Raw genomic sequence first — 24,686 nt, 5'->3', positions numbered from 1 at the left:
GAGAACACCATTTTTCTTTTTTATCTCCCCATAGTATTCCATTATGTGAATCAAACACGATTAACTGGTTCCCACAGAGGAAATTCTTAAATGTTTCTAATATTTTTGTTATTTTAAATGTTTTTGCAAATATAGTATCAATTAATTCACATGTTTTGGCTTAGCTTATGTTACTTTCATTTCTAAACAAAATTTTGATATAATCACAGGTACTTTTTCTTCTATAACTTCTGATCTTCCAAGATCACAAAGGACTTTGTTTACAGATTGCTCTAGTGCTTTTATGATTTCATGGTTTACATTTACACTTTTGATCCATTTGGAATGTACCCTGTAGATCAGCGTGAGGTATAGATAAAAGTTTCTTTCTAGATAGCCATTCAATTGTCACAATACAACTGGATTTTTTGACTAACTTATTGATGAATTCGCATTTTTTTCCACTAACCTACATTGATTTCTTTATCATTTAGCATGTATTTGGGTCTATTTCTGCATCTTCATATTACTTAAATTATTGAAACTTAGGGTATGATTTACTATCTGGTATGGTTAGTTTCACCTCAATTTTTCTTTTTTAGAGTTTTTGATTTGGAGATGTTCTTGTTTATTTTGCCATGTGAATTTTATATTCAGTTTGTCCAGTTTAAAAAATAATGAAGACTGTCAGTATTTTATTGGTATTATAACATTCAATTTTAAGTTAACATAGGAAGAATTAATATCTTTATGATATTGAGTCTTCTTGATCTAGGACATAATCCATCTTTCCATCAGTTCAAGTCTTTTTTCATGTTATTTGATAGCATTTGAAAGCTTGCTTTATGTAAGTCTTGCATATTTTTTGTTTATTCCCTTTTATCTTTGTTTTTGCTGCTGTAAACAAGATCTTCTATTACATCTTCTGAATATTTTTATCTCTAGGTTTTTCAAATCATAATACATTTGATTATTTTCATGAATAAAAGGGAAAAGAACCTGCAAGTTATTCATATTTGTGGTAAAAGCAGGCACAATGATAATTGAACATGAACATCTGTAAAATCTGAGGCCTTTATTTCACAGAAAATATTAAAACCTTAATGGGAAGTCCTTATTTAGGAGTTGCTAAGAGGTGCTCTTTCTGCATTTGGCTTCCTCAATTGTCAGACTCTTCCCACAACCCAAACCATATCAGTAACATTATACTTTCTGCAGATAAATTTATCTAATCATTGCAAAATTGACTTTTCTCAGAATTCTCTTGCAGTACTTAAGAAATGTGTTTTTTTTAATTTTAGTATTTATTTTTATTTAATATCTTCAAGGTACAGGTTATATTCTTAATAAGAGTAAACCTTTGACCCATAATTTAAGATACCCCACTCCCTGGCTCCAACCTACTTTTTCATCTTTCATGCCCCAAATTTGACTAGCCACTATTTCTTCCAAACTCTCATACTTTCCCATGTTCAGATCTCTATGCTCTCAAGCTTCAGCTCCAGCAGCCAAAATTCTACTCAAAACTTAAGGACCAGCCGGAAACCCAAGGTCCCACTTCCTTTATATAGTTCTTATATAATGGTTCTTTTTCTAACAGTTTTAGAAAAATTTACCTATTTTTTAAAGATTTTTATTTATTTATTCATGAGAGACAGAGACATTTGCAGAGAGAGGAGAAGCAGGCTCCATGCAGGAGCCCGATGCAGGACTGGATCCCAGAACTCCGGATCATGTCCTGAGCTGAAGGCAGATGCCCAATCACTGAGCCACCCAGGCATCCCTTTATTTATTTATTTTAAATTGACATATTAACACTGTGTAAGTTTAAGGAGGATGACATATTCATCTGATATACTTACATGTTGCAAAATCATCACTCCTCTAGAGTTGACTAACACCACCATCACTTCACATAACTACCATTCCTTTTTTGTGGTGAGAATATTTAAGATCTATTTTCTTAATCCCTTTCAAGTATAAAATACAATATCATCATATATATGATTATATATGATCATGCTGTACATTAGATCCCCAAAATGGATTCATCTTCTAACTGAAAATTTGTACCTCCTGGCCAGTGTCTCTCCATTTCCTCTGCCCTCACCTCATATACTGGTAACCATCATTCTATTGTCTGTTCCTATGAGTTCAGCTTTTACAGATTTCACATATAAGTGATATCATACATTATCTGACTTTCTCTGAATTACTTTACTTTACTTAAGGGAACTTAGTGCCCTTAAGGTCCATCCATGTTGTCACAATTGGCAGGATTTCCTTCTTTCTCAGGGCTGAAAAATATTCTACTATATATATTTATCACATCTTCTTTGTTCATTCATTCATTGATGGATCCTTATGTTGTTTCTGTATCTTGACTCTTGCAAATAATGCTGCACCGAACATGGGATTGCAGATATCTGTTTGGGATCCTGATTTCATTTCCTTTGGAAATAATATGTACAGAAGTGGGATTGCTGGACCACATGATAGTTCTATTCTTTTTAAGAAAATCCATACAGGGATCCCTGGGTGGCGCAGCGGTTTGGCGCCTGCCTTTGGCCCAGGGCGCGATCCTGGAGACCCAGGATCGAATCCCACATCAGGCTCCCGGTGCATGGAGCCTGCTTCTCCCTCCGCCTGTGTCTCTGCCTCTCTCTCTCTCTCTGTGACTATCATAAAAAAAAAAAAAGAAAGAAAATCCATACATACATGTTTATCATAGTGGCTGCACCAATTTGCATTCCGCCAACAGTGCAGTAGTTCCTTTCTCTTGTCATTATTGCCAACACATGTTATCTCTTGTCTTTTCATGGCAGCCCTTCAATAGTGTGAAGTGATATCTCTTTGTGGTTTTGATCTTCCATGACAGTTCTAATTAGAACTGATCACCCCACCCTTCCTCTGAATGTCCATGATATTTTTTTATCTGTAGGTTTCTGTAGCATCATGCCCCCCCCCCATAGATGTCCAAATCCTAATCCATGGACTCTACAAGTATGTTATATTACATGGCAAACAGACATTTTAGAAGTAATTAAGGTTAGAAACCTTAAGATAGGGATGCCTAGGTGGCTTAGTGGTTGAGCATCTGCCTTTGGCTCAGATGGTGATCCCAGGGTCCAAGGATTGAGTCCCACATTGGGCTCCCTGCGAGGAGCCTGCTTCTCCCTCTGCCTGTGTTTCTGCCTCTCTCATGAATAAATAAATAAATAAAATCTTTTAAAAAAACGAAACTGTAAGATAGAGAGTACTCTGTGTTACCCAATCTAATACCATGAGCCTTTAAAAGTAGAGAACTTTCTTTAGCTAGAGTCGAGAAATGTGGCAGAAAGAGATGAGAGATGGGAAGTTTGAGAAGGATTCTAGCCACCTTTACTAGTTTAAAGATGGAACCAGACATGTGAAAAGCTTGAGAAGGATATGAATTTTGCAAACAACCAATCAGCTTATAAGAAGACCCTGAGTCCCAGCTGACAGCTTGATTCTGACTAAGTATTAACTTCTGCCTTAGATTCAAAAAGTCCACAAAACCCCAATCTAAAGAGCACCAACAGACATTCAGATTATTATAATGGAATTTGGTTTGAGTGAAGAAATTACTGGAAATCCCAGAGAGAACTGGAGATAAACAGATGCTCAGATTCTTTGTAGAAACTAACAAGTGAGACAAATGAAGGGGGTATTGACAAACAAGAAGGAGAAAATACAGTGGGTTATTGGTGATGGTGTCACTAGAGATAGGAACCATTAAATAAGCATGTATTATCTCCTCCAAAGAACTGATGAGATGTGTGTATCCATGTGTGTATGTTTATGATGGTGTGGGTATGTGGGGGGCATTTCTTTCCTAACTAAGGCAATTGGGACATCTGTAGTGCAAGAGAGTAAAGGGAATTGACAGTTCAGTACTTGAATGTAGAAGAGAAAAACAGTAATGAACACAAGCAAGATCAATTCACCCTTTCTTCCCATTTTTAAGACACTGAGACTGTAATCAATCACTATTTTTAGAGAAAGTAATGATTTCATGCACAGGAATCAGCAGAAATCTCATGGTGTACAGAATTGTTCATCACAGAGGTTATTGTAACCAGAGCAACATATTGTCCTCATTATAGATCATAAGAAAAATTGCTTGTTTCCATTGACTTTTTTTAGCTGTGATGCAATATTACTTATATTTTGCAAGATGACACAAGTGGCATCTTAGTGAGCTTTTTTGGAAAGAATTCTTCATTGATTAAAAAATGCAAAGCTTTCTCTGGATGATTGTAAATTGTGCTGTATTTCCTTTGGCAAATTTTTGTCTCTATAAATCTAGCCTTTAGATATTTTGGGGAACGTCAGCATCATGTGAGAAATCACTGAATCTCTATAGGGTCCACGAACCCCTGAAATTAGATGCAATATTTGGGAGGATAAGTGCGTATTTCTAAAAAGAGAGGTTATAATTGTCCAGATGTTCAAAAGGCTCTGGACTAAAAAAAATTTTTTTAATTAAAAAAAAATAAGCCTGTTCTGAAGCTTTGAATGATTCCTCTTTGCACTGGACATATTATAAGGCTTCTCTTTTTCTCTCTTTTTCTTTTTCCCAGTTGAAACTGCACAATGGTTCATTGTGGTCTTCTATTGATCTCCAACAGGGCTTCAGATTTGTGTGAGTAGGTGCTCATGCTTGACTCTGTGGCAGGAGAGACTCCAGTAACATAAATATACACATTTTTAAAGACTATCCTGTGACTGGTAGGGACCAAAGAATTAAGGTATCTTTCCTTCTGGCTTTTAAACTTCTAGCAAACTTTCCACAATGATGCTCTTTCAACTTTTGTATGACTGATGGAAATTCATAGTAATTCATAATAAGCACTATTTTCCAATCCCATGAGTGAGACTCACTATAAACAAATATCTAATAACAGCCATGATAATAGAGTGGCTCTTGAATGACAAAAAAAAAAAAAAAAATGTGCTTAAATCCCTCAATGGTGCCCCATGACTCCCAGTATAAATTCCAAACTCCTTCACAATTAATTTTGTGACCTAATCCTAATTTATGTCTACAGGCTTATCTATAACAGCATTGGCCCACGCTCTACTGACACTGGAACAAGAGTATTCTTTGTTGTAGGAGGCTGTCCTGTGCATTAGAGGATAGGTAGTAGCATCCCTGGCCTCTACTCACTAGATCCTGATATGCCTCCATACACGCCGAGTTGCAGCAACCAGAAATATCTCCACACATTGACAAATGTCCCTGGGGCCAAACTCATCCCCGGTTGAGAATCACCACCTTTTAGTCTTTTACACTCTCAAGCTTCTCTCACACCATAAGCAACTTTCCTTTCAGTTCTCTCAATTTCAGAAGCACACTGTTTTTCTCCCCCATACTTTTATGTGTTTTATGCCATTTATATGTGCTGTTGTCTTCCCCCACTGTGTGCAGGGCAGACTCCATCTTCTTAGAAGTCTGAGTGAGAGAGGTACAGCTTCCACCAGCATTTCCCCTGAAATAAACATTTTCTTCTCTCCCTCACCTATTAAACTGTATTTTGCAAGAGGTTAAGGATCTTTATTGAGTTTATTGAGTGTGTCCCATTACCTAGAGCATATTTGCTATATAATAATTATTGAATAAACTCATATCTGAGCTCAAACAAATATTAGCCAACACTATTGTAGTGTTACTTTAAAAAAAAAGTACATTTCCTCATACAGTTATTAAGCATTAAGATTTCAGAAAATAACCTTGGAGAAAATCTGGTACAATATATGTCAAACACAAATCACTGTTTCAACTTAATTTTTCCATGCTTTTGACCTTTATAAATCTTCTTAGCTTAATTCATTTTATATTTAAAACCTATATTTTATCACAATTTGGCAGATTTTTGTTTGCTGTCTATTAGCACAGTAAAGGTCACATCATTAGATGAAGCCTGGTGGCAGAAAAAAAAAAACCACAGTAATTTGCCAATGGGAAACACATGAAAAGTGACTTCATTTTTTATGTTGTTGTACAACGTTTTCCTTGGGGTTGATTTGAAATGTTATTATTCAAAATTGAAAACTATGTCCGAAATAAATTCTGGAAAGTACACAAAGAAGAAAAATCACTTAGAAATTCAACCCTAAAACTGGTTATTTTGCACAATTAAATAGTAGCAAGGTGCTTAAAACATCTTGGTTGGCAAGGAATTCTAACAGCTGCTTAGTAAAAGCTATTTAAGTAGGTACAGATACCCTGAGCTGTGATTTTCACTGTTTGTTATCAATAACTTTTTTTCCTACTGATAAAAGAAAATAAATTCTAACAGTACTATATGGCAGACAGATAATTATTTGATGTGTACCAAATTGGATACAAACAGCAACCCCTTTCTGATAGTGTTCTATGGTACACAGGGCCAGGTTTGCAGTAATTATCTAGGACCTGTTTCTCACTTCAAGGACTTCTGTATAACACAAAGCAAGGTAAGCTGTCAAAATGATTTACTGAGGGTCCGCTTTATGCAAGCACTAAAGGAGATAAGACATAACTGAAGCACCACAGTGACTTGAAGGGACTACCAGTCTGGGGAGGGATAAAAGACATGTACACAGAGGATGATAATCTAGGGGGTGGGGAAAGCCCCATGTGTTAAACAGAATGCCACATGAATTTGAAGACAAGAGAGATAACATCAGTGTGTGTGTGTGTATGTGTTTATGTCTGTGTATGTTTGTAATGACGTCTCAGAATATAGGACATTCTGGATAGATTAAATAATATGTTTAAAGCAGCGTTTATATTAGACAGCAGAAGATATATTTGGAGGTAGAGATTAGAATATGTGGTGCCTTACATGTCACTGTGAAGAATGTATGCTCACCTTGGTTGACTGGAGCCACATTTCAACAATTTGTCTCTACCCCATGAGCCTTGAATAAAATGCTTGTCATTCAGTAATTGGTGGTGTTGATGACAGTGATGGTAGAGTGGGTGTATGGAGGGAGGGAAGAAGGAGGGGAACGTGGAAGATATTCACTAACAGGGAACCAACCACTAGAGATGTTTACCTCAGAATACTATAACTTTAGCTGTATTGAATAAACCATCTGGGCACAAAATAGATCATGAAGAAAGAAGTATATGAACGGACACCATTGAAACTATCTAGATGAGAGAAAGTGACATCCTGACTCTGGGTGACCATGGATAAAAAAGAAGAGATTGAGGAGAGAGATTTCATATGGATGATTTCAAGAACTGATAATTTGGCTGAATTCAGTGCAAGCAAGAAACACTCGATACAGCTCTGAGGTTTCGTGACAGGACAACTCAGTAATCAGACATGCCATTAGTAGAAATGAAGAAAGAGAAAATGAAGAGGTCAGCGTTTGGAAGATTGAACTGTCATGTGCTTACAGGTGAATATTGTGGAGATATCTGGCTTTTGAGCTCAGGAGAGGGGCCAGGGCTAAGAGTACACCTTTGGGAGCCTCTTGCAGGCAGGAGAAGACAGAGGAGTGGAGTGGACAGGAGGGATTTACTGAGGAGGGAAAAGGAGACACCACTGACACAGGGTATTTGGTTAGACCTACACTTAGCATATCAAAGTGATAAAAAGAAAACCAAGATTGTGCTCTGTGAGAATATTCAAGGCAGGAGATTTAGAAGAGAATGTAGGGGAACCATAAATCCTCACTCCTTAAGTATGGGCTGCACATAGTGACTTGCTTCCATAGAGGAGAGTATGAAAAGGGGTAAAAGGAGGGACTTTGCAGTGCAGAGATCCTGGCAAGCTTGTGATCACCTCAGCCAGGTGATCAAGTTGATTTCAACAATCATAAATCACGTGGATAGCATTGTACCCTTACCATGATGTGATGAAAACAGCACTTCACCTCTGTGATATTCTTCCCCGAAACTCATAATCCCAGTCTAGTCATGAGGAAAATATCATACAAACTCAAATTGAGGAACATTTTACAAAATATCTGACCAGTACTCCTCAAAACTGAATCATCACAAAAAACAAAAACAAACAAACAAAAAACATAAGAAAAATGTGAGAAACCATCGCAGATAAGAGCAGCCTGAGGAGAAATGACAAGTAAATATTTTTGTGTGTGATATTCTGGATGGGATCCCGGAACAGGAAAAAAAAATGCTAGGTAAAAACTAAGGAAATCTACATGTCATATGGAATTTAGTTAATAATAATACATCAATAATGTTTCAAAAATTGTAACAAATATACCACACGAATGTTAACAAGAGGGAAAACTTATTAAGGGTATTTATGGAAACCCACTGTACTATATTCTCAATTTCTTATAATTCTAAAACTTTTCTAAAAATAAAGGATTTTTTTAAAGATTTTATTTATTTATTCATGAGATACATAGAGAGAGAGGGAGAGGGAGGCAGAGATACAGGCAGAGAGAGAAGCAGGCTCCATGCCGGGAGCCTGATGTGAGACTCAATCTCGGATCATGCCCTGGGCTGAAGGCAAGCGCTAAACCACTGAGCCACCAAGGGATCCCAAGTCTTTCTTTTTTTTTATAGGGAGAGCGATTATACATTGAACAATCCATTTTATCAAATACTGCAGAGACACTGAGAAGAAGTCAAAGGATGGACCTCTGGGATATGCATGTGTAAGTTAAATTCCAAAGACAGATTTCTGTATAAATAGGATCAATTCCTTGATTCTGATTCACTATTGGTATTTAGGAATGCAACAGATCTCTGTATGTTGATTTTGTATCCTGCGACTTTACTGAATTTGTGAATCAGTTCTAGTAATTCTTTGGTGGAGTCTTTTGGGTTCTATATAGAGTATCATGTCGTCTGCAAATAGTGAAAATTTTGATCCTTCCTTGCTGATTTGGATGCCTTTTATTTCTTTTTGTTGTCTGACTACTGAAGCTAGGATCCCAACATTTTGTTAATAAAAGTGATGGAAGTGGACATCTCTTATTTCAGACCATACAGGAAAAGCTCTCAGTTTTTCTCCATTGAGGATGGTATTAGCTGTGTGTTTTGTTTTTTTTTTTCACATATGGACTTTCCTGTATTATGTTCAGGTATGTTCCCTCTAATCCTACTTTGTTGAGAGTTTTTGTCATGAAAGAATGCTGTATTTTGTCAGATGCTTTTTCCAAATCTATTGAGAGGATCATATGGTTCTTGTCCTTTCTTTTATTAATGTGGTTTATCACATTGATCAATTTGTAAATATCAAACCATCCTTGAAGCCCAGTAATAAATCCCATTTGCTAGAGGTGAATGATTCTTTTAATGTATTATTAGTTTTGGTTTGCTAGTATTTTAGTGAGAATTTTTACATCCATGTTCATCAGGGATATTGGCCTGTTGTTCTCTTTTTTAGTGGAGTCTTTACCTGGTTTTAGTATCAGGGCAATGCTACCCTCATAAAATGAATTTGGAAGTTTTCCTTCATTTTCTATTCTTTGGAAGAGTCTGAGGAGAATAGGTACTAAGTGGTCTTTAAATGTTTGGTAAAATTCACCTGTGAAGCCATCTGGCCCTGTACTTTTGTTTGTTGGAAGGTTTTTCATTATTGATTCAATTTCTTTGTTGGTTACCAGTCTATTCAAGTTTTCTATTTCTTCCTGTTTAAATTTTGGTAGTTTTGTTTCTAGGAATTTATCCATTTCTTCCAGGTTATCCAATTTGTTGGCATATAGTTTTTCATAATATTCTCTTATCATTGTTTGTATTTCTGTGGTATGGGTTGTTTGTTTTCTCCCCCCTCCCTCATTTGTGATTTTATTTATTTGGGTCCTTTTTCTTTTCTTTTTGATAAGGCTGGCTAGGGGTTTATCAATTTTATTAATTTTTTCAGAGAACTAGCTCCTGATTTTGTTGATCTGTTCTATTACTTTTTTAGTTTTCATATAATTTATTTTTGCTCTATCATTTCCCTCCTTCTATTGGCTTAGGTTTTTTCATTTTCTAGCTCCTTTAGGGGTAAAATTGGGTTATTTTTTTGAGACTTCTTAAGGTAGATGTGTATGCTATGTACTTCCCTCTTAAGACCACTTTTGCTACACCCCAAAGGTTTGGCACTGTCTTGTTTTCATTTTCATTTGTTTCCATGTACTTTTTAAAAAGATTTCATTTATTCATTTGAGGGTGGGCAGAGGCAAGCAAGGGAGGAGCAGAGGGAGAGGGACAAGCAGACTCCATACTGAACACTGAGCATGATGTGGGGTTCAGTCCCACAACTCAGAGATAATGACCTCAGCCAATTGAGCCACCCAGGTACCCCATTTTTTAAATTTCTTCTTTGATTTCCTGGTTGGCCCATTCATTATTTAGTAATATGTTATTTAACTTCCATGTATTTATGGTCTTTCCAAATTTTTTCTTGTGGTCAATTTCAAGTTTTACAGCACTGTGGTCAGAAAATATGCATAAGAAACTCTTAATCATAGGAAACAAACTGAGGGTCACTGGAAGAGAGGGCGATGGGGGGATGGGGTAATTGGGTGACAGTCATTAAGGAGGCCACGTGATGTAATGAGCATTGGGTATTATATAAGACTGATAAATCACTGACCCTTACCTCTGAAACCAATAATATATTGAATGTTAATTAACTGAATTTAAAGAAAATCTATATATATATATATAAATATAAATAATTGATATATTAAAATATGCATGGTATGACTTCAGACTATTTATACTTGTTGAGACCTGATTTGTGACCTAGCGTGTGATATATTCTGGAGAATGTCCCATCATATATTAACTCATTAGTCCTCTAATAACTCTGTGAGGTTGGTACTATTATTAAAATGAGGAAACTGAGACTCTGAAAACTTAAGCAATTTACTGAAGATCATGCAAACCAATTACTGGTAGAGCTAAGGCTCCAATTCAGGAAGTTTTAGTGTTAGCTTTGTTTAGTTTGCATAGCAAATAATACATTCTCTTTGCTTAAAACAAAGAAAAAAAGCTTAGAAACAGACAAAAACTACTAAGAAGTATATATATAAAATGAAAAAAATAGATGCACTTCTCTTTCTCAGTCTTGGGAAGTAAACCTGTTGAGAATTAAGTATATAGATACACATACAGACTTATACATGCATTTACAGGAGGCACTCTTACAAAAATGGGATACATATATGCAGTGTATATAGCTTTTCTCTTAATATCTAAAATACATGTTTCTGTGTCTTTACAACATCCATGTACTATTACAAATAATACAGCAATTAATATTCTTATACATATAAATATTTTTACATGTGCTGAAATTTTCTGGAACAAATTTTTAGGAGTAGGACTCCTGGATCCAAGATTCTATGTTTTGGGAAATATTAACAGATAATGATAAATTGTCCTCCAAAAGGGATATTATTTTATTAATTACCACCTTAATGTAACATTAAAATTAAATCTTCATTTAAAAATCATTATTTTGAAAAAGTCTTATATTTGCATATGCCAGCATTTTGATTCCTATATTAATAATCTACAATCCCTGCCCCATTCACTGAACTGTATTAATTAGTACTATTCTTTCCATTCTGATTCTCTTAAATTTCTATGTTGTCAAACCAATCATTCATAGATAAATAATCTTGTCCATGTCTTGCCCATAAAATGTATTGTTGCTCCCTTTTCTAATTTTATACTACCAGAGAAGGGATAAATAATAGCATCTCTTCTTTTGACTTGAGTAGGAATACCTGCATAGTTACTCCAACACAAATGTTTCACGTGAGTAGGGCACTTGGGTGGCTCAGTGGTTGAGTGTCTGTCTTTGGCTCAGATCATGATCCTAGGGTCCTGGGATCAAGTCCCACATCAGGCTCCCCACAAGGAGCCTGCTTCTCCCTCTCCCTGTGTCTTACCTCTCTCTCTGTGTGTGTGTCTCTCATGAATAAATAAATAAAACCTTTTAAAAGATGTTTTATGTGAATTTCTGCTAAGGTATTCTATACCAACCAAATTTATTTCTATTCCTAGCTTATCAAGTGTTTTTATTCACTGTAAGTATTGTATTTTACATATATCAATGTGAGAGTACAGCTTTTCTCTGTGTGATTTTCAAATCTTTCCCCAGACCCTTGGCAACAGTCTTTTGTACTTTGTTTCTTCTGCTCTCTGCAATGATTTGACTAGCTCCCATTTCTTTAGTAAGTTCTCTAGCATATTTTTCTTTTTTATTGCCTTCTTATCACCCCTTTGACCTCTTTCATCTATATAGTGTGTTTTCTTCAACTAATAGTAGAATATAGATTAGTATGTGTTGGGCAGCCCAGGTGGCTCAGTGGTTTAGTGCCGCCTTCAACCCAGGACCTGATCCTGGAGACCTGGGATCGAGTCCCATGTCGGGCTCCCTGCATGGAGCCTGTTTCTCCCTCTGCCTGTGTCTCTGCCTCTCTCTCCCTGTGTCTCTCATGAACAAATAAATCTTTAAAAAAAATTAGTATGTGTCTGAAATTTTCTTTTGTTTCCTGGAATAATTCTTCTGTCATGTTTTCACTATCTTCAAGTTGTTTGTTATGTTTTCTTCTCCTCCTTCTCTTTCCTCCTTCTCTTTTTCTTCCCCCTCCTCCTCCCCTTCTTTTTTTGCCCTCCTTCCTCCTCTTCTCTTCCTCCTTCTTCGCCTTCTTCTTCTTCCCTCCCACTCCTTCTCCCTCCCTCTCTCTTTGTAGTAGCAATGCATAGATCCCAAGATTGTTCCTTTCTTCATATTACTCTTCTTTGAATGTGGACAGTTAATCAATGTCCTCTATTAAGAGCAGAGTAAAGATGGTTTGGGGAAGCAGTTGTCTGCCAGTAGCTTTAATTTGAATATCTTGTTTTTAAATACTTTCTCATCAAATCAATTGAGTCTTCTGCCCTAGAGGCAACACCATTCCTCACTTTCTAGCATTCTTCAACTTGGGGTTAACAGAAATTTAGGGTGGCTTTCTGTATCACACATCCTCCAGTGATTCACTGTTGCTCGTTCATTCTTTCTTTCTTTCTTTCTTTCTTTCTTTCTTTCTTTCTTTCTTTCTTCTTTCTTTCTTTCTTTCTTCTTTCGGCTGATTTGGTTAGTACATGCAAAGCTGTTTCTCTTCTCTCTCACTTACCTTCTTGTGCTTCTAGGTCATAAGAAAGACATGTAGTTGAGAGTAGGTAGAGATGGCAAGGCCGTGCATTTCCTCATCCATCCCTTCCTCCTATTTCTACTCTGCAGTTAGGTACCCATAGCTAGGTTTCTTTCTTATGGCCTACCCATAAGAAAATCACCATTCATTTAGAGGATCTTTCAGACTATTTTCACTTTCTTTAGAAAAAAAATAAAGATTATATCCAGCTAAGATTACTATGAGGTATTACTTTGATTCCACATTTCCACATTCACCTGGGAACCATTTGAAGCTCGCCCTTTAAATCTGAGACAAAAGTTGGGTATTACTGGTATATAGCATCTGTTCAGCCATTCAGCTTCTGAGTGTCCTGGGCTATGCACATCCATAGTCAGCAATTTTGGATACTCTATATTCTCTTTGAATTTGTTGAATCCCTTCCTTTAAGGGTCAGTTCTTCCAAATTGGATACTGTTTATAATCTCTGCCAGGGAACTCCTCAAAGTTGAGGGTCTACAGGCCATTTTGCTAAGAAGCTGGATCAGAATCACAGCTAATAGTTCTTTGTTACATGGATTAACAACTTCATTCTATATATTTTTCTCTGCAGCTGGGTCCTGAAATTGACACACTGACAATCCCCTCTTTGGCCTTACCTTTTCTGGGAAGATGAGACCCAGAAGAACATGTTCCCCCGTGCACGGTGGCAGTACATTTCTCTAGTCCTGACACTGCTTCTTTTTTTTTTTAATAATAAATTTATTTTTTATTGGTGTTCAATTTGCCAACATTCAGAATGACACCCAGTGCTCATCCCATCAAGTGCCCCTCTCAGTGCCTGTCACCCATTCACGCCCACCCCCCGCCCTCCTCCCCTTCTACCACCCCTAGTTCGTTTCCCAGAGTTAGGAGTCTTCACGTTCTGTCTCCCTTTCTGATATTTCCTACCCATTTCTTCTCCCTTCCCTTCTATTCCCTTTCACTATTATTTATATTCCCCAAATGAATGAGACCATATAATGCTTGTCCTTCTCCGTTTGACTTACTTCACTCAGCATAATACCCTCCAGTTCCAAAAAAATTAAAAAAAAAAAAAAACAACAAAACAAACAAACAAAAAAATACCCTCCAGTTCCATCCACGTTGAAGCAAGTGGTGGGTATTTGTCGTTTCTAATGGCTGAGGAATATTCCATTGTATACATAAACCACATCTTCTTTATCCATTCATCTCTCGATGGACACCGAGGCTCCTTCCACAGTTTGGCTATTGTGGACATTGCTGCTATAAACACTGGGGTGCAGGCTGACACTACTTCTGATTCATGCTGGAGTAATGAGGACCTAGTGTCTTTCCCATAGCCACTGGCCCCATGGTAACCTTTCCTGATGTTTTAAATTTCCAGAATAAAGTTAAAACCCTACTTGTTTTAGAATGAAGCAAAAAGTGATTATTTACAAATGAATAGGGATTAAACAAGCATCAGCCTTCTCCATGACACTAAATGCTAGAAGATAATGAGAATACCTATAAAGCTCTAAGAGTAAAGGATTGTGAACTTTCACAATCAGAGGTTGAGGTTAAATAAAAATACAAAACATAAAAACATTTTCTGATACAGATTCTGTATACAAGTTCATACCCATGAACCTTTATGAACATATCACTTGAAGATACTCTGATAAAAATAATATAGGAGAAAAGAAGAGAAAGGTAGCTTTGTCATGAAAATGATATGTAATCCATGTGTACATCTTTCCTTGCCACCCTCAGCCTACACTAAATGATGGTTTAAAAAATTTTATGTATCTGTGCACATACATAATACAGTATCACACACATGCCACAAACACAAAAACAAAGAAGATGGGATAGGGAACATAGGACTTCGAACTTATGACTTACCAATGATAGGACTTAATGCTAGAAAGCAATGGTTTCCATTAGTGGGGGAAATTCTTTTCAATCTAGAATTCTGTACTCAGAATTTATCAATCACATGTCAGGTAAAATGAGGACATCTTACCTCCAAGGTTTCTTTTTTAGAAACTACTTCAGGGTGCCTGGGTGGCTCAATCAGTTAAGAGTCTGCCTTCAGCTTAGGGAATCATACCAGGGTCCTGGGATCCAGCCCCAAACCGAGTTGAGCTCCCTGCTCAGCGGGGAGTTTGCCCCTCCCTCTCCTTCTGCCCCTGCCCTGGTTTGTGCTCTCTCTTGCTCATTCTTCTTTAAATAGATAAATAATAAATAAATAAATAAATACATACATACATACATACATAAATAAATCTTTTTTTAAAAAAAGAAAGAATGAAAGAAAGAAACTACTTAGACAATGGGTTTGTATAAAACTAAGGGGAGGTCAAGAAAGAAGAAAGAAGAAATCCAGCACTGTAGAGTAGGAAAAGCATTGTAAAATGACAAGGTGAAATGGACTCTGGGGCAGAAGCTTGGTACTGGGCTTGAGGGTTCCAGGAAAAGGGGAGAAGGGGGAGTAGTGGGGAGGTTATATGAATGGCATTTAGAAAAAAAAAAAGAAGAATGTGTATGTGAAGTGAATTGGGGTAATAGTTTTCCTTCTGTTATTCAAGAGTGTTTTCCTGGCCCGTAAGGGTTAACTATTTCCTACGCGTGGTTGGGATTTTTTAGAGAAAGACAGCAGAGACAAAGAATAAAGCAATACTCAGCGTATGGCATGCAAAATAGGATTACGAGGCAAGAAAAGAAGCTTGTAAACCCAGCTTCTCCTTTGAGGCCGAGTTCCCCATTCCTGTACCGTTTACTCTCACATTACCAAGTGCCAGGCTTCTTCACTGGCATGCAGAGGTTTCTGTAAGACAGGACTCTAGGGGCAGAGAGAAAGGGGTGCAGGCTGACACTGCAGGGAGGAGTGCACAGAGGGCCAAGAACAGAGTGGTCAGGATGACTGTATCATTGCTTCCTTCCTACAGAGAAGAAAGGACAAGACAGATGTGGTAGCAACAGCATGGGCAGAGCTCCTGCCTCATCCTACTTTACAACTCCGGTCAAAAGCATCCCTGGGCTGCCGCCACCCCAACCCAGGACATGACCACACTGATTTGGTAGGACAGCCTGGCCGGGCTGGTATAAAACTGAGTGTGTTGATCTGAGACATTGAGGGTTCCTGTAAAGGGATTATTAAACGTACTGGATCTCACTTAGCTGTAAATGAAAGTGGATGTTTTATTAATTTTCTCCCACTCCCCAGTGAGTGGGGACCCCAAAAGATGGCCTGCTCGGGTGTATCCAAAATAATGAAATTATTATTCCCCACGTACCTGAGTAACAATATTAAAGTTTTGCTATCTGCTTCATGATGCTCACAGATCTTTTAGTTTCCAAGATAGGCTCCTACATGTGATCAAAACAAACAAACAAACAAAAAAACAGTAGTTCCCTTTTCCTTTCCATCTCAGCTAATTTTATATTTTCTTCACCCTCTGTCACAGACAACGTGATACAATAGGTGGAATCAGTGCGATTGCACATAGTTTGAACAGAAAGGAAATCTAAATTCTCCAAAGAGACTTGGTAAGTGTTTGGGAAAAGCCTACGAAAACTCGACACCACTAAATATTCCACACCCAGCTCTCCTTTCAGTCAGGAGGCAGTATTTCCACCCCAGCGCTCGGGCTCCAAAACAAAAGACAATACTCTTCCTAAAATCTGGTAAAACAGAGTTCCAGTGTAGCACAATCAGCAATGATCTCATTCTGCACACTTGCACATGTGTAAGAAAAAGCACCAGACATTTCCATCTGTCCATCTTTATCCGAGAAAATTGATTTCACAACTTTTCCGGACGTTTAAATGCCAAACCCCACATTAAAAAAAATGTTTGCCCATCACCCCTAAGCCTGAAAAATGTATCCTTCCAAACCATGGGGGGAAATGTGGAGTCAGGAAGTCGCAGAGAGGAGAAATAAAGCCGTGATGGGGAGAAGAGGGCCAGTCACCTGCGGTCACCGCATAGGTGAGGGCCTCCAGGCTGCAGCTCCTGGCTCTCTGCTCAGGGCAGGCTGGAGATTAAATGCACATGGTCTGGGCCTCAGGAGCCCCGGATCCGGGTACTCTTCCCTCTCCCGTGCCTCACGTGGGGCCTCCAAGGCCGGCTTCCCCCGCTGCACCCCTCTCAGTGCAGGCTCCGTGATCAGGGTTTGCACCGCTGCCAAGTCTGCATCTTCACTTGACCTCTGGTCTCACCTTGCGTCGGCCTCCCGCCTCCACCCCAGCCTGGCTGCCGCTCTGCGCCCCAATCTGTGCATGCTGCTCCCACGGCCCCCCACACGCCGCTCATCCAAAAGTGAGCTCACCCTCTTCGCATCCCACGCCGGCTTCCCTTCCAGCAGGCTGCAGTCCTAACACCTCCAGCATGCTGGTTTTGAACGTGACCGTGTGGGCCACCTTCCTGGGTCCCCACTCCCTGGGGACTGGGGAGCATGTGATGTGTCCACTTCCCCCGTCCAGCTCCGTGGGATCCCACAGGTTTAACAATTCCCCTTCGGTGTGTTTGTTTCTTCAAGAGTAAAAACAGAGGCAGTGACAGATGGCTGCAGTACTGGGAGTCGGATCCAAAAAGATAACCTATAAAAGCATTTTGAAAAGTAGAAAGTGTTGTGCAAGAATAGGATGTGAGCTGGTGGCTCATAAACATTAAAATATTTTCCACATGGGAGGCTATTGTCACATACAAGTATGATAAATAGGATACGCGGGCTTAAAATATAGAGTTTGTCATGCTGAACGGCAAATCAGACTTGAGACAGCTCAGTGCCCAATAAAATGTGGGTAGTATTTTATTTTGGGAATGGTGAAATGTAGGTTTAAGAGGAAAATCATATCTCTTAGAAACCTTCGAGAAAGACATGCATAGATAGATGTACATATTTTGCTATTTATCACATTTATATATGGCCGTAAAAGTATATATCCATATGCCAAATTGCCTTCCTCTTTTCCTAACCCCAGCTATCAAGTGGCTTTATAAACTGTGGACTACAGTTGTCCCAGGGCTAAATCCCCAGGCACATGCTGTACAACCTGGGGTTGAGATCCAGAAACCATGAGTGAAATCCATGAATCTGGGCAGGACTAGGGGCCAGGTTTAGGTGATGGGCACCATCCCCCCTAATCCCTCTGGTATGACATTACTACCTGAAAAGACTCAGGTCCTCCCCACCTTCACATGACCCCTGATTAGCTCATCCATTCTGCGTCCGGTGGCTCTTGCGGTCACCACACCCACTGCATACTTTAGAAAACACAGGATCTTTGAGTACGTATCACAAACCAGATGTTTTGGTCAGGAGTGGGAACCAGATCTGGCTCACCATTGCATTTCATCTGACCCGTGGGGCAAAGTAGCAAAAAGTTGCAAAAACTTCCCGTTTCACATTATGCTCCTGCACAAATGTGAGAGGCCACAAAAAGTATGTCATCTTCTCTTTGTTGTCTTTTGCTCTGCTTCTGTTTCTAGGGATTTGTTTTTTCATCATTGCAGGCCCTACCTGTGGATTTCTGCGTGTCCGTAGCTTATATTACTTTAGGGAAAGTGGAGGTACTGCAGAACTCTCAACTGCACACAGCCTAGAAATGCGACAGGTTATGACTTTTTGCACAGGTATTTCTCATATCCTATTTTTATTGAAGAGGTACTGAGTGCTCTGATTTTTTTTTTTTTTTTAACTTGGCGGCTCCAGAGCCTGCCCATCTCCGAATCTCCCTGCCTCCGGGCTTTCTGGGCAGAATGCCGCACCCTTGCCCACTCACACCCACTCACACATTCAACGTGCACCTCAGTGCACAGCAGTGTGATTCATGCCCCTAGCACCCTGCTGAATCTGGTCTGTCATTTTCAGCTTTAAAACTGAAAGATCCAGGAGCCCCTTTTCAGCCTGCATTTCCCTTTCTCTGGGTCTCATTTTTTTATATTCTCTCCTGCAGGACTACTCCTTCATGGGTCCCCTCTCTTCTGTCCCTCCCACTGAACTTCTCAGATTTTGTTCTCAGCTACTTTTCTTTCTCATTCTTCATTGGCTGCTTTAGCTAATGCAACAATTCACTCAAATTCAACTAAAACCAGCAGTGTAGGTACCAGAATCCTAATTTTCATTGTCCACTTTGACCTAACTCCTAGGCTTGGACCAATTGTCAGAGAGCATTCGGGGATTTCTCACCATCTCAGACACTTCCTGATGACAAGGAAATCCTGTCCTGTGCTGTACAAGTTACTTCCGGTGTGTGATTTTAAAAACTTCACTTTGGCCACGTGACTTACGGATGGGTATCAAACATCCTAATCTAAGTGTTGGTGTGAGGTGTTCTGACCTTAGATCTCTTTATCCTTAAAGGATCTTTGGAAACACAGGTTTCAAGAACTGAACTGTGACTCAAACTCTATTAGATCCTTATCTCTAAATGACAACAGAGGACAAGATAAAACCAAAGGACAAGTCTTAAAAACAAAAAATAACCCTTATTTTTATTTTGCAGACAGAGGTTACAAGCTTGCCTTAAATATTATTTAAGTTCAATTCTCCAGAAATGCTCAGTGCAGAAAGGAAAGTGAGAACTGTGTGACCAGAAAACTGTGACAATTGCTTTCACATGGGGATTATGGACACAATGTCATTAACAAGATTGCAAATGGCTTCCTTTCTCTTTAGCATATCTGTATTAGCTATTAAGAATATCTTGTTCTACTGAGGCTGTTTTGAGTATATCCAAAAGACTATATATAGTTAATAATACTAACAAAATTAGTTGAACATTTATAGAGTGTTCATTATGTGCCAAGCACTGTGATAAGAGTTTGTCATGCTGATTCGATCCTCATGAAAGGTCTAGAAGGTGGATTATATTATTAACCCTATTTTATATACAAGAAAACTGAAACTCTGTGAGGTTAAGAAATCTGCTCATATTCACCAAAAAGCACTACAATTCCTGTTCATAAGACCAATAAAATATAGGAAATATATTAACATTTTCTATTTGTTAATACTTACGCATCATTTTTCCACCAAATCATACAGTTGTGCTATTGGTGGAAAAGGAAAGAAAGGAAGAAAAGGATCTAAATCCCATTTATTTCTAACAAACTAATCAATAGAAAATGTTCTGTATATACGTGATAAGGATAATTTAAAATGATTGCATTGTAATGTTCAATGAGCTTTCATAGTAGCATAAAAAAATCTCAAAATAGATTGATGATTTTAATTAAATTATATCACAAAATTTTAATTTGGTCCTAGAAAACTGGGTTATTAAGTGCTCAAGAGTCACCACTCACTGAACTATATGCTAAATAATTGCATGACCATGTAAATTACAAAGAAAAAATACCTAAATATGATTAAGTGTGTGAACATGTTTTACAAAGTGAGACTTTTTTCACTGATGTTTTATTGTAAAATGTACATGTAAAAGAAGGCATAAAATAAATTCATGCAGGAAGTAAAAAATAACTCATTCAGTAACAAATATATATTAGAAGCTTACTATAGGTACTTACAGATTCAGCACTGGAACGTGCAGAGCTTGGAAGTTGTCACTCACAACCTCACAAGATAAAGCTGTTCAAACTGAGAATCAGTGACTTTTCTTGGACCCACTAGAGAAATTGTTTGCAAGGCAAACAGTCACCCTGAAATCTAGAATACAGCTGAAACCAGACAGTTGCAGTCAACATTTGCTTACCTGGCCCAAAAGTCCCAAGAGCCATAAATTGTTAAGAACACTTAAGTGGTAATTCTGATGAATTACTGAAGGCTGAGCATGGACTAGCATGAGTAAAGAAGTCCTGGGAATTGTCTCAGAGGAGCCCCTACAGTTTTGTGGGCTTTACCTATAATCACCTCACCAAAGTCTCATGGCAGAGATGTGATAAAGATCAGCTAGTGGCTCCAGCTGGAGGGGAGGGGTAATAATTGTGAAATATACCCAGAGCCTTTTCCATAGCAAAGGCCTCTCCAGGGAAGAAATACTTTGACAGCTTGATAAGAGCTGGAGAAAGAGCACTCCTGTCTCACCTAAGGGAAAAAGGAATATACAGTCAGTAGGGGTTAGGGCATCAAGTTAACAGTTTGGGAATGCTACAGTCGGGAAGGGTGGATGGTACAGGGGGGAAAAAAAAGGCGATACCACTGGAGAAACACCTGTTTCGGTCACAGCACTATGACACAAGTGCACTCAAAGACTGAGATTTAATTGGAAGATTTTATACTGCTCTCTATCTCCCACGCCATACAACCACACCAACAAGCTTCCATATGATAAGAGTGGATTCCTTACAGCTGAAAGAGTTGTGAGACACAGACCCCCTCTGAATAGAAGTACTTAGAGAAGACCAAAAGTAAGAAGGGGAGAGAAACAAGGGTACTAGAGCAATTTGATGCCTCTAACACCATAAGCACAGCAATCATTTAACGAAGCCCACATCCTAGCAATATTAACATAAATCCTCACCCTAAGGTTCTATTTATCTTCTTACTTGATTCATCTTGTCTGACTTTCAGTGAATAATTATGACATGCTAAAATACAAGAAAAAAACATTCTAAAGAGAAAAATCATGTATCAGAACAAAACTTAGATAGGTCAGAGATTCTGGAATTGTCTGAGTGGGAATTTAAAATAACACTAATAGGTAAGAGCTCTATAGCTATTAAAGTAATTGAATTAATAATTAATAACCTTACAAAAATAAAGTATCAAGTCCAGATGGTTTTACCTGTTAGTTCTACCACACATTTAAGGTAGACATTATACGAAATTTTCATGATCTCTTCCAGAAAATGGAATAAAAGGAAAACATTTTAATTCTTACTAAGACATCAGCATTATCCTAATCTCAACCCCAGATAAAGACATTACAAAGGGGGAGCCTGGATGGTTCAGTGGTTGAGCATCGGCCTTTGCCTCAGGTCATGGTCCCGGAGTGCTGGGATCGAGTCCCACATCAGGATCCTCGCAGGGAGCCTGCTTCTCTTTCTGCCTATGTCTCTGGCTCTTTCTGTGTGTCTCTCATGAATAAGTAAAAATAATAAATCTTCAAAAATAAATAAATAAATAAATAAATAAATAAATAAAATGCATAAAACAACCTCACTAAAGTAGATGGAAGGAACAGGTGCTGACCTGAATAACTCTGGAAATTAGTGGAGTCACTAAGTATAAAGGCAAAGGGATTGTACATAAACTCTGTACTCTATTGATAAAATGATTTCCTACAGGCATTGGGTTAACAATTCTGAGAGCACTATCAATGTACACTAGAATTGAAATTAAGTAAATGGATGGTGGTGGCCAGATTAAAGTACACCCACATGCATCCTTTTCTAGGGTCTAGAAACAATGACATCCCAGTAGCAACAAGCACACCTAATGCCCAGATCTCCAATAAAAACAACTAGAGATCCTTGGGGAAATGGCTTATTCTAGTACTAGGGAAGGAAATATACAAGATGAGCCTGGAGCATCTTGTAAGGTCAGAAATGAAAACTGCCTCCCACAAAATTCTTTTAAAAACAAACCAAAACCATTCACGTTGATGGGAGTATGTCAGAGGGGCACAGGCACTGACTGAAGAGCTCTCAATGGCCAAAGCTGTAACAATTTAAGCCACCTGGGTGGCTCAGCGGTTGAGCGTCTGCCTTAGGCTCAGGTTCTGACCCTGGAGTCTCCGGATGAGTCCCACATCGGGCTCCCTGCATGGAGCCTGCTTCTCCCTCTGCCTGTGTCCCTCTCTCTCTCTCTCTCTCTCTCTGTGTGTGTGTGTGTGTGTGTGTGTCTCTCATGAATAAAATCTTTAAGGAGAAGAAAAAAACAATTTAAGCCACAAAATATAGTAGTGGATTATAATCCAAAGTATAAAAAATTAATATTCATGAGTCCATATAGATACAAGTGATGGGATAAATAGATAGATTAGGGAGAAGAGGCAAATCTGTGAAGAATCCTGAATAATTTATGCAGATACCCCATCTCCAGGTAATGGAGAGTAACTTTGCACTCCTGACGTGTGACTTTCTTCCAAAGGTACAGTGTAGAATAAGGGGTGGGGGATAACTACGCAGTGGAGAAACTTGACTTCCAGCCAGGCAATCAAGGGTAACATCAACAGTGCTAAGTCATATTGAAAATATGTACCCTTGAGATGTGATAGTATGGTAATCTTCCTCTGTGGGAAATTCCTCCCCAAAATCCATAACTCTAGTCTACTCATGAGAAAAACTTCAGACAAATGCCAATTGAGGGACATTCTACAAAACATCTGACCAGTAAGCACTCATCAAAACTTTCAAAGTCATCAAAAACAAGGAAGGTCTGAGAAACTGTCACAGCCAAGAGGAGCCTACAGAGGATGAGAACTCAGTGTATCCTGGATGAGAACTCAGTGTATCCTGAAACATAAATAGGACACTATGTAAAAACTAAGGATACCTGAAACTATAGCATTCAGTTAATAATAATGAATCAACATTGTCTCATTAATAGAAGATGTTAATGATAGGGGAAACTGGGTATGAGGAATATAGGAATTCATACTATCTTTGAAAATTTTTTATAAATTAAAACTATTTTGAAATTAAAAATTTATTTTTTTGTAAAATCTATTACATGCTAGACACTTTTCTCAGTACTGGGGACACATTGCATAACAAATAGACCTGGTCCCTGTCCTCATGGAACTGTTTAATGAGGACACAGAAACAAAAGTTATGGGAAGGAAACCACTTTGGCTGGTGTAAGCAAGCATGCCCAGCCACTTATTTTAGCTAGGATTTATCAGGCAAGATTTGTTTGAGACCTGAAAGATGAGAATGAAATGGTCATGCAAAGAACAGGTGAAGAGAAGAAATTTTCAAGTACAGGAAAGAGCGTAAACAAAGTCCATAGTGTAGGAGGAGCCTCGAAGAATTGAAAAAATGGCCAGTGTCTCAGGTTGGGCTTTTGCAGAAACCAATCCTGAGCAAGGATTTGAGCATTGGTACAAGAATTTGAGTGCCAGTAGTTCATTGAGAGGAGGTAGGATGCCCAAGAGGCATTGGAAGGGGAGTAGGTAAGTGAATCAGGGAACTTGTGGCTATTATGGGCTATTAGGATTGATTTACACTGAGGAACTCTAAAAGACAGTGTGGAAAATGCCTCATTTATCCCGCCTATGGAAAGAAGCTAGGATTTTATCAACTGAATCCCATCAGGAATTGGCTGAAGTCTAGTCCTCAGGGGTGTTAACTCTCTGGCACTTCCAGCCTACCTTATGGTGGACCAGTCTGGGTCCAAGAGCCAGTAAAAATTGCAATAGTTGCAACTGGAAGCCATACAGGTCAATATGCATGGGATTAGTGAGTGCCTAGGGTACATTGAAGGAGCACCCACAAGGTCTGCCACAGCCAGTATATCTACAGAATGGGTAGCAAGTGGGGGAAGTGATACTGGGTAAAGTTGGAGAAGTAAGCAAAGGGCCATTTATGTAGCACCTGATGGAAAGCAATTGCTATGTCTACACTTGGCAGAAATGTAATGCCACTCATTAAGATCACTCTGGCTCTTATACTGGGGACATAT

Source organism: Vulpes lagopus, chromosome 7, assembly GCF_018345385.1.
Source record: "Vulpes lagopus strain Blue_001 chromosome 7, ASM1834538v1, whole genome shotgun sequence".
Classification (NCBI taxonomy): Eukaryota; Metazoa; Chordata; class Mammalia; order Carnivora; family Canidae; genus Vulpes; species Vulpes lagopus.
Note: the sequence above shows the minus strand (reverse complement) of the source record.